This window comes from Primulina eburnea, chromosome 15 (assembly GCF_022965805.1).
Source record: "Primulina eburnea isolate SZY01 chromosome 15, ASM2296580v1, whole genome shotgun sequence".
NCBI lineage: Eukaryota > Viridiplantae > Streptophyta > Magnoliopsida > Lamiales > Gesneriaceae > Primulina > Primulina eburnea.
In genome coordinates this window covers 1250922-1265896 of record NC_133115.1, presented here as the reverse complement: position 1 = coordinate 1265896, position 14975 = coordinate 1250922, and positions in this window count along the sequence as shown.

The window sequence follows — 14975 nt, the reverse complement described above, 5'->3', positions numbered from 1 at the left end:
CAAGAGCCATGATATTTTTACGTCGACATCTCGACGATGGATTGAAATGTGAATATCTGACTGAAAAAAATCCCATGACTTTGTGGAAGGGATTAAAAGAGAGATTTGAACATATAAGGGAAGTTATACTTCCGACCGCCCGGGATGAATGGAATACGTTGAGATTCCAAGACTTTAAAAAAGTCAGTGATTACAATTCGGCGATGTATAGAATAATCTCGCAATTGAAATTTTGTGGCCATGAGATTACTGAATCTGAGATGCTTGAAAAAACATTTTCCACATTTCATGCATCAAATATTACTCTACAGCAACAATATAGAGTACGTGGATTTGCGAGATATTCTGAGCTCATCGCCTGTCTTCTTGTGGCGGAAAAGAACAACGAGCTATTAATGAGAAATCATCAGTCCCGACCCACTGGATCAACAGCATTTCCAGAAGTAAATGCTGTAAGTAAAAATGAATTTATACCTGGAAACCAAAATCAATTTCAAAGACAAGGTTTTGGTCGAGGTCGAGGTCGAGGTCGTGGACGTGGACGTGGACGTGGACGTGGAATTGGTCGTGGTCGTGGACGCGGCCGTGGTTTTGAAAATAATAGAGATAGTTATAACTCATCTCAAAAGAGCGTCCCAAACCATCCACAGAAAAGACATCATGAGAATACAAGTGTTAATGAGAATCACTCAAAAAGATATGAAAGTTCTTGTTACAGATGTGGTACTCCAGGACATTGGTCCAAAGTTTGTCGAGCCCCTGAGCACCTTTGTAAACTTTATAAAGAATCATTAAAGGGGAAAGAAAAGGAGACCAACTTCACTGAACGCAGTGACCGTTTGAGTGATTCAACTCATCTTGATGCTGGTGATTTTATGAATGATTTCTCTGGAAATGATCAACATGTTGGTGGGATAGAAATGAACAATTTTGATGCTGCAGATTTTCTCAATGATTTTTCTGAAAATGAACAATATAGTGGTAGAATATAAATGTACAATAATTTGTTTTTCATGTATTCATATAATAATGTTTTATGTACAATTATGATATGTGTTATATTTATATATGTATTGTCAGTAATTTTATTTCATTGCATATTTTTTGAAGTTCAAATATGCAAAATGCTATGAGCAAAGCTGAAGTTTGCATACCCGATAGTGGTACAACGCACACTATCCTCCGAGATAAAAGATATTTCTTGGAACTAAAACCAACAAAAACAACGGTGAACACAATATCAGGTCCTGTAGACTTGATTAAAGGATGTGGTAAAGCACAATTTTTGTTACCTAATGGTACAAAATTTTTGATCAATGATGCTTTATATTCACCCCAATCGAAAAGAAATTTGTTGAGTTTTAATGATATATATTCCCATGGGTATGATACTCAAACAATGAATGAAGGGAATGAGAAATATATGTGTCTTATCACATATAAATCAGGAAAGAAATATGTGATTGAAAAACTATCAATGCTCCCTACTGGATTGCATTATACACATATAAGTCCCATTGAATCAAACATGGTAGTTGATAATTCCTCGATATTAACCAATTGGCATGATCGATTGGGACATCCTGGTTCAACAATGATGCGAAGAATTATAGAAAATACACATGGTCATCCACTGAAAGACCAGAAGATCTTTCAGAATAATAAGTTTCAATGTAAAGCATGTTCTCTTGGAAAACTTATTATAAGACCATCACCAGTCAAAATCCAAACTGAATCACCAATGTTTCTTGAACGTATTCAGGGTGATATTTGTGGACCAATCCATCCACCATGTGGACCATTCAGATACTTTATGGTATTGATTGATGCCTCCAGCAGATGGTCACATGTATGTTTATTGTCAACTCGAAATGTTGCATTTGCAAGATTACTTGCTCAAATAATAAAATTGAGGAATCAATTTCCCGATTATACAATCAAGAAAATTAGACTTGATAATGCTGGTGAATTTACTTCCCAGACTTTCAATGATTATTGTATGTCTATGGGAATCATTGTTGAGCATCCTGTTGCTCATGTACATACACAGAATGGATTGGCTGAATCATTGATTAAACGTCTGCAAATGATTGCTAGACCAATGATTATGAAAACAAAGCTCCATATTTCTATATGGGGACATGCAATTTTACACGCTGCTTCATTAATTCGCATCAGACCAAGTGCATATCATAAATACTCCCCATTGCAGCTTGCATTTGGTAAAGAACCAGACATTTCTCATCTGAGAATTTTTGGATGTATGGTGTATGTGCCTATTGCACCACCACAACGAAAGAAAATGGGACCTCAAAGAAAGGTTGGAATTTATATCGGTTATGATAGTCCATCAATTATTCGATATCTTGAACCTCAGACAGGAGATGTGTTCACAGCACGTTTTGCTGATTGTCATTTTAATGAGGAAATCTTCCCAATGTTAGGGGGAGAACAAAAACATACCGAAAAAGAAATTACATTGTATGTATCATCATTGTTACATCTGGATCCAAGAACAAAACAATGTGAAAAAGATGTACAACAAATTGTACACTTGCAAAGAATAGCAAATCAAATACCAGATGCATTTGCAGACACAAAAGGGGTAACTAAATCATATATACATGCTGCAAATGCCCCTGCTCGAATTGAAATTCCAAAGAAACAAATGGAAGATACTCATGATGTCATTAAACGCCTGAAGCGTGGAAGGCCAGTCGGTTCCAAGGATAAAAATCCTCGAAAAAGAAAATTCATAGAGTAACATGATGATCACAAAATAGAGAATGTTGTTCCTGAAGAAACACATGATGATGAAAATGTTCTGTCAGAACCACAAACTGACGAGAATCATGAAATCTCTATCAATTACATTAATACTGAAAAAATATGGAACCGAAAAGATATAGATGAAATTGATGATATATTTTCTTATAATGTGGCAATCGACATCATAAATGATAATGAAGATCATGAACCAAAATCTTTTGGTGAATGTAAAAATCGGCAGGACTGGATAAAATGGAAAGAAGCCATCCAGGTTGAATTGGATTCGCTAAATAAACGTAATGTTTTTGGACCTATAGTCCTTACACCTGAAGGTGTAAAACCTGTTGGATACAAATGGGTTTTTATTCGAAAGCGAAATGAGAAAAATGAAATAGTAAGATATAAAGCTCGACTTGTTGCACATGGTTTTTCTCAAAGGCCTGGAATTGATTATGAAGAAACGTATTCTCCTGTGATGGATGCAATTACGTTTCGGTATTTTATTAGCTTGGCGGTATCTGAAAATTTAGAAATGCGTCTTATGGATGTTGTTACAGCTTACTTATATGGATCACTTGATAGTAATATATATATGAAAATCCCTGAAGGATTTAAGATGCCTGAAGCACAAAGTTCAAAACCCAGGGAATGTTATTCTGTGAAATTACAAAGATCATTATATAGGTTAAAGCAATCAGGTCGAATGTGGTATAATCGACTAAGTGATCACTTGATGAAAAAGGGATATGTAAATAATTCAATATGCCCTTGTGTTTTCATTAAGAAAACAACATCCGGATGCGTAATTATTGCTGTATATGTTGATGATTTAAACATCATTGGAACGAATAAGGAAATTCAAGAAGTTTTGTCATACTTGAAGGAAGAATTTGAAATGAAGGATCTTGGAAAAACCAAGTATTGTCTGGGTTTACAAATTGAACAAAAAGAATGTGGAATGTTTGTTCACCAGACAAATTATACAGAAAAGATCCTTAAACGTTTTAATATGGATAAAGCAAATCCTTTAAGTACTCCAATGGTTGTTAGATCATTAAACATAGAAAAGGATCCATTCCGTCCATGTGAAGATGATGAAGATATTCTTGGTCCAGAAGTACCATATCTAAGTGCCATCGGTGCCCTTATGTACCTTACAAATTGTACAAGGCCTGATATATCTTTTGCCGTAAATCTGTTGGCAAGATTTAGCACATATCCAACAAAGAGACACTGGAACGGAATTAAACATATATTCCGTTATCTACGAGGAACGACAGACTTGGGACTTTTGTATTCAAAAGATGCTAATTCAAGTATGATTGGTTATGCTGATGCTGGATACTTATCTGATCCACACAAGGCACGTTCCCAAACTGGATATGTATTTACTCGTGGAGGCACTGAAATTTCTTGGCGTTCACAGAAACAAACGCTCGTAACTACTTCATCAAATCATGCTGAGATTATTGCACTACATGAAGCAAGTCGTGAATGTGTGTGGTTAAAATCAATGACCCAACATATCCAAATCTCATGCGGATTATCATTCGATGAGAAACCTGTGATACTATATGAAGATAATGCTGCATGTGTTGCTCAAATGAAAGAAGGATACATAAAAAGCGACAGAACTAAACATATTCCTCCTAAGTTCTTCGCATTCACCAAGGAGCTTGAGAAGAATAAATGTATTGATGTTCGTCACATTCAATCAAGTGAAAACTCATCAGATCTCTTCACAAAGGCACTTCCTAAGTCAATATTCAGAAAGCACATATATAATATTGGGATGCGCAATCTACGAAATTTGTGAAGAATTGTTCATGTCAACATCAGGGGGAGTTTACGTGACTGCACTCTTTTTCCCTTACTATGGTTTTTATCCCAATGGGTTTTTCCAAGTAAGGTTTTTAACGAGGCAGTACAAAACACGTAATGAAGACATCATCGTATCATGATCATCATCACAAGGGGGAGGGTTGAAATATTATTTAAAATGTGAAAAATATTTGTGTTGAAAATGTGAATGTTGAATGTTGAAAAATAGGTGTTGAATATTGAAAATTAGTGTGTGATGATGTAGGTAATGATGTATTTTATTTTTGGATTATGTGTAAAGATTTCCTATAAATAGATCTCTCATTTGTGAAGAAAATCACAATTGAGTAGAGAGAAAAATATTATAAAGTGTGTAGTTTGGTAAATTTTGAGAGTTTGAGAATTTTACTTTTTACCATAAATTTTTACTTTTTCACAACATTTATTATGACTTTTTAATATTTTCAAAAGTGTATACAAAGATAAAGAGATGTTTTATGGGAATATGATACTTACAAATAAATTATAAATTTACTAAAATTTGTTTTTATGATATTTTTAATTAGATAAAGATTTAATTTTTTATATGGTATTTTTGTTTTATCAAAAATATTTTTTTGGAACAAGTAGTTAAATTATTTAAAAATTTACAATAATAGTATATCATGCGTATGATTTATCTACATTAGCGTCTTACGAGTAGATCTTTCATAAGACAGTCTCACAGATCTTTATTCTTCAATCATGTCCTTATTTACAATAAAAATTAATAAATTTGATATAAAAAGTAATATTTTTTCGTGGATGACCCATATAGAATATCTATTTCATAAAATTGACCCGTGAGACAGTCTCACATGAGTTTTTGTACGAAAAAAATACATATTAATTTTTGTTGATAATTTTTTTAAAAATAATAATAATAACCACAAAACAATTAAATAAACATGAAGGTGAGATTTATTTTCAATTTTAAAGCACGAGCATGGTGGTAAAACTTTTAGGAAAATGATAATAGAATAAATAAAGTTACTAAATTGTATATTTTATCTAATTTTTTTCTTTACTGAGTTGGGGGTTAATTTTAAAAATTTACTTAAATATATTAAAATCACCATCTTATTGTATACTAGTGCACTAACGCACTCAACATATTTTTTATAATTTTTTGATTTATATTTAAATGAAGATAAAATATAATTATAAAAAATAGTGAAAGATTATATTGTAATTTTGATATATAAATTTAAAAAAATTAAAAAATAAAAGAATAAAAAATGACATCAACAAGAATTGAACCTATAACTTAAACACCAAAAAATAATGACTTTAACCGCTGAACTACATATAACTTATATTAAAATACTAAAATTTTATTAATATATATAATTATTAAACAGACCATCACACCAATGTTAATTATTGGGGAAGTTATTGAAAAATCTCCAATCAAAAAATTTCTTTGGCTTCACTCCCTACCCATAAAATTGTGGTACTATGTCATACAAAATGTGGTACACTTCATGTGGAAATGTGGTACACTTCATGTGAAAATGTGGTACTAAAAAAGTACCTAGGGACTGAACACAAAAAAAATGACGGCTGGAGACTGAACCCAAATTCTCAAATTTAATAAAATAATAATAATAATATACACACGGAGAACAAAATAGGACAGCATGACATTCGAAGCAGTTAGGCAAAACAGAGGCACGTGAATCATCCCGAGACCCTCCCAGCTAGGCTATACCAACTCATGGAAGACAAGATGGAAATTGGCACTTGCGGCAGAATCCTAAAAGCTAGTTTTGTGTGTTTTTCATGGGTGTCTCCCTCTTTTAAATCCTAAAAAAAATAATTGATAAATGACAGAAAAATTCTTGTGACATGGTGTAATGGATCAATTTTGTGATACAGTTCTTCTATTTGAGTCGCTTAGAAAAATATATTAATTATCATGTCAAAAATATTACTTTTTATTGTAAATATAGACATAGCTGACTCATCTCAGGAAAAAAAAAAGGATAAATTACTTTTTAAATCAAAAAAATACCTAATTTCTATGTGACTGTCCAGCAAACTAGAGAAAAAAAAATCACCAAATCATTCTAATCATGTACTTCTTATTGAACCCAAAAATTTGCCTCTCTAAGTGTTTCATAAATATGGTTGTATTTTTTTTTTAGATCTGATTATTAGTTGTTGCACATCAAAAAGTTAAAAATATGTTATATAAATAAAAACAAGTTTGAAACTTGTAACTAATTTTAATGACATTTGTTCATCAAAAGGTGTTGCACTAAAAAAAAGTGTTGTAATGATTATTTTCTTTTTATTTTTCAAATATTATCTGACGGATTTATAATATTGGAGAGTTGAAGTACAGCTAGCTGTTAATTGATTAATGTAACCAAAATTCGTCCATCTTTGTTGCCGCCAAAATACCACATGGAATCAGATGTAATTTGTCTTATAACGCGACCTTTTGTGATGAAATGAAATGGTTTCTTCATTATCTGTGAGATCGTCTCACACAAAAATAATCAAAAGAAACATAGAACATTGAATAAGGCTGATATTATTGACAGAATTATTACGTTTGGTTGCATTTCGGATTGTGTGAGATAATTCGCTCTTCGATAAATCATTGCAGCAGCTTTCGACTAACGCCTATGGAGGCGGCTCGCTGTGACCCATTCCCGGGCTATGTTGTTATCCATATTAGTAATAGACAATGAACAATTGGCAAGGAACCGTACAAACCATTGGCATTTGCAAAGGAAAGGTGCATGCCTGATAATTGGGAATAGAGGATGGGATGGTGGCGCTAATAGGATTTTGTTTGCTGACACTAGGCGGCGGAGAGAGCCACGATTTGTGTAGATGAATAGAACAAAAATTTAAGTTTGCTGGGTGCTGAATATCTTCTAAACGTGTCGTGACTTTCTTGTCGCCACTTCTCCTCCCCTTTTTCTCACCTTACAAGCTTCAAGAATTCATCGTACCTTATCCCAAGAAATTGTTCACGGATTGAGGCTCAAATAAACAAGTAAATTATATATGTGGGTTAGAGCCTAGAGGCTCGTATTCTTTGTTGTTGGCGAGAATTGTTGCTAATTCATTGTCCGACTCTATGTCTAAAGATAACATTTTAATGATCGGTGTCGTAAATCGCCTGTGTTTTGTAGAAGTATTTGATTCCTGTGTATTAAGAAAGGAAAAATTGTTGGTTGAAAGTTTTTTTATGTGCTTAATAATGCAGGTACAATTCAGTTCTTATACTATTTTCTTAGTCAAGAGTTGTTATATACTTGTAGTGGATGAATGAAGAAAACGCAGTAGAATATGACTGACTATACATGCGAGCCCATCGCCAGGAAATCCTCTGAACATTAGCTCAATTTGGTTAGGGTAGAAGTTCTTGGAAATGCTCTCGGCTCTTGTTTCCCCTCTAATCCTTGATTTATTGATCATTAATGGACTGGGGCAAGCCTGATAATTGTACTCTGCCATGTTACCGTGTGACCGTTTGGTTTATCCGTCACAAAGCTTTTGCTTGTCTTGTGGATGAGATGAGATGACGAGAGAAACATATATGGATAAGATAATTATTTAAAACTTTACTACTTCGTAAAATTTGAGCCAAACGTCTGATAAGATAACTAGGCTACTTTGTAGAACTTGTTCATAACGTCATATGAAACAAAGACATGTTTTCGATTGGTGTCATATCCAGAAAGTCATCACTGCACTCTGTGTGTAGGGTGGTTTTAACTCATCATAATAAAAAGGGACAAACAACTCTTGATAAACATATCGACAGTTCTTCCAACTCCAAAATAATCGGTGGGGTTGTTTTAGGATCAAATGATGGCATGATTAAGCTTTCTCTGAAGTTTCTCTCGCTTTCTTGGCTATTCGTTGCTATTCTCCAGAAAATTTTTAATGATCCAAATTCGATAATGTCCAAAAATACTATAATCTATCACATCGAAAAGAATAGATCTTTTGTGAGACGGTCTCACGAATCTTTATATGTGAGACGAGTCAATCTTACCTATATCCATAATAAAAAATAATACTCTTAGCATAAAAAGTAATACTTTTTCATTGATGATCCAAATAAGAGATATATCTCACAAAATACGACTCGTGTGACCGACTCACACAAATTTTTGCTCATCGAAAATTAGTTAATGATGTGGATGCAAGTGAGATGAGCAAACCTAAATAGCGCAAATCCAACACAACTACCATCATCATGGATTTATTATTATTATTTTATTTAGAATCAAGGATTTATATTAAACGCGGTCAAAAAGTTAATATTATTATTATTATATTTAGAATCAAGGAGTTATTATTTAACACAGTCAAAAAGTTGCTTTTCTAAAGTGATTGGGGCGCATTATTATTATTTAAAAAAAAGTGAATTTTTTTATTTTAAATATATTTATTAATCACCGTGGGTTCAAATTTGACTCGTTCAACGACAGTGAGGCTCCGAAGGGTGTGGACAACAGGATTCACTCAACTAGTATTTCTGAAATTAATTAAAATAAAAAATTATATTTATGATTTCCATTTTTTTATATAATAGTGTTCTGATAAATTTACGCTAATAAATAATGAAGGTTAAAATAAATAAGGGTAAATTTGAAAATGAATAACATAATATAACGCCAAAATTTGTTAGTATATAAGTCTCAAATTAATAATACAGTATAAATAGATATTTCAAAGTAACTATTGCAAACATAACTTCTAGTATAGAATATTATTTCTTTAATATATACATGTATAGATAGTGATGTTTGATTTTCTGGATACTCACTTTTTTTTGGGAATTTATATGAGCACATATAAGATGAATTCTATGTTATATATGCACAGATGAGTGCACGATTGATGTACATCATATCAAAACTATATATATCGTGTATATCTCGGTGTCCACCACTGAAGTGACATTCATCTATTAGTTCTGATAAAAAATATCAAAATTTTATATCTAATAGATGAGTTTTACATCAGTTGTGACAAAAAGATAACCATGATTTATGGCTAGTACAACAAACTATATATATATATATATATATATATATATATATATATATATATATCGTTAGAATTAGACATGTCTTATTTTGAATTTTCAACTCGAACTCCAATCTATTTTAGAGTAAGATGTCAATCAACCTATTAGCCTCGAGGCTCAAATTTTTAAAAATTTCTTAAATATAAATATATATATATATATATATATATATATTTATATATATATATATTTAAGAAATTTTTAAAAATTTGAGCCTCGAGGCTAATAGGTTGATTGACATCTTACTCTAAAATAGATTGGAGTTCGAGTTGAAAATTCAAAATAAGACATGTCTAATTCTAACGATGAATAGCCAGCAAACATAACATGTGAAATTTCAATACACATGTTTTTTTTTCATTTTAATATTAGATAGACACCTGATTTCGGTTCACACAAGGTATTTAGAAAGTCATAAATATACACTTTCATTTTTAATGCTTTCATACGAGTAGTTTCAAAATTCTGACAAATTGATTAAATAACTTTGGTCTAACTCTTTTTTAAAAAAATGATTTGCTATATTTCGTCTCTTTTTTTCATTTGATCCCAAACTTTCATAATAAAGAGTTGGATTTACAAAGATGCTTAAAATAAATATTTTTTAATTTTTTTTTACATAAAAAATAGTATGTCTCATTGGTTAGATTAAATCAGAAATACGTCTCACAAAATTGATATATGAAATGATAAGATATGAGAGAGTTTTTGTATCCAAAGTATTGATTGTAAGGCAAAAACTTGTGTGAGACGGTCTCACGGGTCGTATTTGTGATACTGATTTTTTATTTGGATCACTCATGAAAAAGTATTACTTTTTATGCTAAGAGTATTACTTTTTATTGTGAATATAGGTAGGATTGACCCGTCTCACGGATTATGATCCGTGAGATGGTCTCACATGAGACTCACTCATGATCTAAATGCATGAGTGGAAATCTATAGCAATTAGATTTGAATCTATTTATGAGCAATAAATTGAGTAAAAAAGCATATGTTAGCTCAAAATCCAGGCCCAAAATAAAACTACCGCACCACTTGCATACCGCTCTTCCCCTACTTCGGAAAAGTCTAACGAGGGCAGTCGTGAAGGTACACGTGGCATTTTTCTATTCGTCTATCCCATCAATAAATAATCCCCACTCCGCATGATTCCCGATGATCGTAACCACTTTCACATCTTCACACACACACACAGATGAGATCCGTAGTTGCTGCACTCTCTCTCTCTCTCACATATCTATCAATGATTACTTTGCTTTATATTCGTGCAGAATCATGTCTCTATATGTAAGGAGATTCACTGGTTGCCGCGGCCTCTAATTCGCTTGGTGCAGGTCGGGAACTGGCTCCGCCAATGGCATTGTCGGCAATCTGGTTCCATTCAGATCGCCTGTCAGTGCGGTGCGTAATCTATGGCGTTGTTTTTGGCGAAAATCAGGTTCCTGCCTTGCATCAACTGAATCGGAGATCGTGGTGAATGCTGCACCTCGCCGGCGTTCCCGATGGATGGTTCTGTTACGTCTCATTTATATTTACACTAACCGATTCTTGTGATTTGTTTGTTGGATTTGCTGCCATTTTTTTTCAGTTGCTGTGATTGGTAGAGATCGTTTCTCTTCGTTGAGTTTAATTACTTCGTCATATTTCTGCTTGTGCATAGTATGAAAACAGTCAATCCTTTTAGGAGCTATTAAGAGTACTGTTCGGATTCACGTGCAGTCAAACAAGGACGCGTGCATGTGCAAGAAAAAGAAAATCAGTAGTTTACAGTTAATTATGCCTGCTAATTTACTTAGGTGCCACTTTTTTCCTATTGAAGCTGTGATTACAGCTTCTTTTTCCATTTTGAAAACTTTGTGGTGGAATGAAGATTTCATGGATTATCAAAATATTTGTAAGAGTTCTAAAAAGATTGTGAGAAGACATTTTGGCAATTTGAATTCTGATTCATTGGGTTTATTGCAGATAATTTCTTTTTTTCTGTCTTCGGTTAATCCTATTTGTACTCTAAATAAGATCATAACTTTCATTTTTTTAATCTCTGAAGCAGAACTTATATATTGCTGGTGGAACCATTAAAATATAGTATATTCGTGTTTACATTTTATTATAAAGCCACGTTTAATAGTTTTTCTTGAGTGTATGTAACTTATAATAATAGATTCTTGTTGTATCAGAACAGTTGCGAGTAGAAAATCAGTGCTTGGGGTATTTATCTAGTATATATACTCCTTAATTTGTTAGACATATATGGTATAACATGTGGTTTTGACAACTCTTCATTGGCTTTGGCATTTTTCGGTTGCATTTTATGCTTCTTGACTGAGGTGAATTTGCCTGCAGTGGACTGTATTTATGCCATACAGATCATTACTCGTGTGCATTTCATACTGAAGAGAGTTAAAATAAAAGGTGTGTAAACTCTGCTCTTTCTCTCTCTCTCTTTGTGTCTCTAAACCTTTGTTTTCTCAGTTTTTGTTTCGTGATGATCGGAAATCAGTGTGTGCCCTTTTTTGTTTTGTCACTTTGGGTCCTTGAATTCCAATAGCTTGGACTTGGAGTTTTCTACATTGCAGTTTCAACGTTGTTTAACCTCATGCTGAATTTCAGGAATCTCCTTCATTGAGACTGCATCTTCATGTCTTGTCGAACCTCCTTTGTGGCATTAAATATTCCCTTACATCTAATTGTTAACGAAGCTGTTGGCCGAAGGGCTGCACTTCTTTGCTGTTTTAAATTGAAAAAGGTGTATAATATAATCATTGGTCCCCTTGACTGTTGAAAAATTGTTGGAAATAATTCTCAACAGTCAAAATTTCCATTTTACATATGTTTTTAAGTCTTGTTTTAAGTTTAAATATCTATAAATGATCATGGCATATTTGGTTCAGCAGTGTTTATTTTTTTCAGTTCAATTAAGCTTTAAACTTGAAAAACACTCAACTTTCATTTAGTGCAGGCTCTAATTTTAGGTACTTGCTTTCTTTCTCTCTATGTTGGGTCGTCGACTCATCGCACGAGCTGACATCGAAGGTCTCTCACATTTCAGTCGTTGAAAGAGTGACTGCCTTGAGTTCATGTTTTAACTCCCAACCACCATCCAGAAAAGAAATTATATGAATTACAAAGAAAGAAGAATAGTTACTTGTGCAAAATGAATTGTATGTAGTCCTGTTTCTATGTTAACGAGTATCGATTTTGGCTGTTAAATATGGTTCATTTAATTAGTAGAAACCTACGTACCATGATGACTGAAGGATGAGCGCTTATGTACGGCTAAGCCACTACAAGAATTTTGGCATACAACAACACACCTACGAAAACCGTTGTCGTATACGTTTTAACAACGGTTTTAGTGAAAACAGTTATCTTAGGTGTGTTTTTTTAAGCAAAAAATAACGGTTTTCTAAAATCAAACGATCTCCTGAGACTCATTTCTTGAATTAATGAACAACTATTTTGGTTGGTGCTTGTATTGAAATCAAAGTTATTCTATTGATTGAGCTGAGCCCCAACGATCTACTGGTACTCATTTCATATGTTAAATATGAAATATGATTTTACGTTAAACCGAATCAATCTGTATTTTCCTATCAACCCTATTAACTTGCACAAGTTCGTTTAAAATCTGTAATGTGGTACTAAACAAGTTATATCATATGAAGAAATATATAATTTGGTCTATAATATATCTGTAGAAATTGATCCATTAATCAAGAGCATGATATTTTTGGTTTTACTTCTATTTTTTCTGCTTATCAGATAAATAATTTTTCTTTTCTTCTTTTAAAACTTTTTGGGAAACAAGTGTTCGGGATCAAAAATATTTTTCATTATTTACGATATAAACATGTCTCTCTATACAGGAGGAATAGTGAACGACATTTTATAATGTTGAGATGACTGAATATTTAGTAGTTTAAGTGGTAAAACTTATCATTAGGATTGGAGAGGCAATGAAAAGGTTTAGAGGGATGAATAAACTCTAACAAACACGTCTTAACATTATAATTATAATGATTATGACGTTCTTAACCATCGTTTGAGTGTGGAAAACAATTTAAACAATGAAAACCCTTTTAGTTTTTGGCACCTAATAACATGATATACTTATATTATAATTGTTTATAACCATCAATTTTAAGATACTAATTAAATAACCATTTATAATGATGACTGCATATCATGATTAATTTGGTTAATGAGATAGATCGACCATGAATGATACATAATAGATTAATGATAGTAGAACTTGAATCAAACGTCGGATGATACAACGATATATAATCAGTGAATGTCTTATCATTCACATCCCAACTCCGAGTTACAATGAATTTAAATCAATCAATTGGATCAGTGTCTTAGTTTCTTCAAGCTTTCGCAACTATTTCATAAATAGAAGTAATAGATTCAATATATATGTATTTTTAAAAAAGTTACATATCCAATAGTTGTAAATGCATTAAATGCTTAATTAATAAATGCAGAAGAACTTAGTCTGCATGATATTCAAATGTGTTTGTCGAACTCTTCATAATTTCAAGTACATTAGAAATCATATTGTTGAACTCTTCAAACTTTCTGATCTTCTAATTCGGACTTGCTTTTCTACTTTTTCCAATGGGAATAGGGTGGCCAATATCTGAGCTTGTAATAGAAGAATAAGCGATAGCTCGAATAACAAAAAAATAAAATAAACATATCATGCATGATTAACATATATAATATTCTAATAAAATATTGCTTTAATAAAGTATTTATAATTTAAAAAATAATTAACATTTATTTATTTTTTATGTATATTGAGTTATTTAATATATTGGATACCGGCTACTTAGCATCAAAATTCGAGTACAAAATGCGAGACAATAATATAATAATAATTGAAGAAAGTGAGTGGAAGATGGGTTGTAATTCTTATTTGAATTTTAAAAAATAATTTATTTATTTTTATCAAACAACATTTTTTTATGAATAGGAGTCTTATAATTTATTTATTAGCGAAGATTGTTTTAGAAATTAGACATACTTTGAAATTAAGTTTCCAGCAAAAACTTGTGTGACACGGTCACACGGATCATATTTTGTAACACAGATTTTCTATTTGAGACATCCATGAAAAAATATTACTTTTTATGCTAAAAATATTATTTTTTATTATGAATATCAGTATGATTGACTCGTCTCACAAGAGACCTACTCAAAAATTTATCATATACATACATAAAATATAATATAATATATCATATTATAACTATGCAAAAATCAACCAAAATCACAAGTT